Source organism: Etheostoma cragini, chromosome 23, assembly GCF_013103735.1.
Source record: "Etheostoma cragini isolate CJK2018 chromosome 23, CSU_Ecrag_1.0, whole genome shotgun sequence".
NCBI lineage: Eukaryota > Metazoa > Chordata > Actinopteri > Perciformes > Percidae > Etheostoma > Etheostoma cragini.
The window spans coordinates 392,726-394,495 of record NC_048429.1 but is presented as its reverse complement, the minus strand read 5'-3'; positions in this window follow the sequence as shown (position 1 = coordinate 394,495).

Below are 1,770 nucleotides of genomic sequence, written 5' to 3'. Positions count from 1 at the left end.
CACACACACACACACACACACACAGCAACACACAGAGACACACAGAGACACACACACACAAACACACAGCAACACACACACACACAAACACCCAGCGACACCCAGCAGCCCACTTGCAAAAAAAAAACAAATCGCCAAAACAGCTGTCACTAAACTAATGAGTGACGTCTTTAAAAAAAAAAAAGCCTAATTGCTAGGAATCCTGAATAAAGCTGTCACAACTTGTAAACTCACATTTAAATAGAAACCTGGGACAGGCCCAGGATCTTATAGGCGGAGTCTGGCGGTGCCGGTTGGGGCTTTTATAGTCACATATTAAGGATAAGGGGGGCGGCCTCTAGCTCACCCAGTAGGGGCGTTTGCCCCGTGTTTTAACCTAAAAAAGCAGCCTCAGAAAGCCTAAAAGTGCCTCGGGAGTGCATCCATTAAGCTCAAGGATTTCATTTGGCATTTTGCTGCACACGTGCGTGTTGTCGTGGGCAGCCGGCCATCTGTCACCCTGCACGGCGCGGGGTTGAGGGCGCACCAGAGTGGCCTCCTGGCCTGGCGAGGGATTGGTCATATTTTAGAGACAGACCTTTTAGTTAAAGAGCAAGATCCTTGTGGTTTAACATGAAACAGCCCCAAAATCACCATCCCCAAACCCACCAGACCTCAATGTAAATAATCAGGACTTTTAGTGTGTATAGAGCAGCATATCTCCACCAGACTCCATGTAAATAATCACTACTTTTAGCGTGTATAGAGCAGCATATCTCCACCAGACTCCATGTAAATAATCACTACTTTTAGCGTGTATAGAGCAGCATATCTCCACCAGACTCCATGTAAATAATCACTACTTTTAGCATGTATAGAGCAGCATATCTCCACCAGACTTCATGTAAATAATCACTACTTTTAGTGCGTATAGAGCAGCATATCTCCACATGTAAATGGCTGAATTAAGAGTTTATTCCAACCAGACCAGAGTGGTGATTGATGGAACAGTGGAAAGATGAACCAAGACAACTTTTGGTAGTTTTATCTAGTTTCTGTCCACTTTAAATGAAGTGTGTTTTACGCTGATTAAAGTAGTGATTATTTACATGGAGTCTGCATCAATCCATTGTTACAGGGGATCTGATAAATAACTCCACATGACATGACATCCCTCTCTGGCAGCCACATATTTCAATAGAGGGGGAAAGTCCCACCATGACTTTGTTAAATCATCTGAGGGTCAACCTTTGGGAGGCAGTTAACGGTCCGCCGTCCTTCCTTCAGGACTCGGACACACGGTCCATCCATCACCGTCGACCGTTCACGGCTGTGCAGGATCACGTGTTGTCATCAATGAGATGAGTGAAGGAGCTTTATTGAGCCTCCTCATGGACGAGGACGCAGCAGGAGTGGTGTTAAATGTCCCTGATGATCAATACGATGATACCACGGATGCCACTTCCAACTGTCAGGAGGGGCATTATCCTGCTGAGGACGGGGCAATGCATCTTTGATTAAGTGGCCCTGTCACTTGCTCTCTTTAAAGGGTAACTCAGGGTTGTTGCTTCTGCACCTGGGCCCTATTGGTTGTGTCCTATCGACTGAGAGGAACACTAACTTTGGAATTTGGTCCAGTATTAAGCAAGTGAAACAAGCTGCATTCTGTCTGACAAGAGGTTGGAGATAGAATACTTCCACCTGGTCCTGGGGCTTCCCCAAGGCCTCCTCCCAGCTGGACGTCCTTCCACCTAGTCCTGGGTCTGCCCCAAGGCCTCCTCCCAGCTGGAC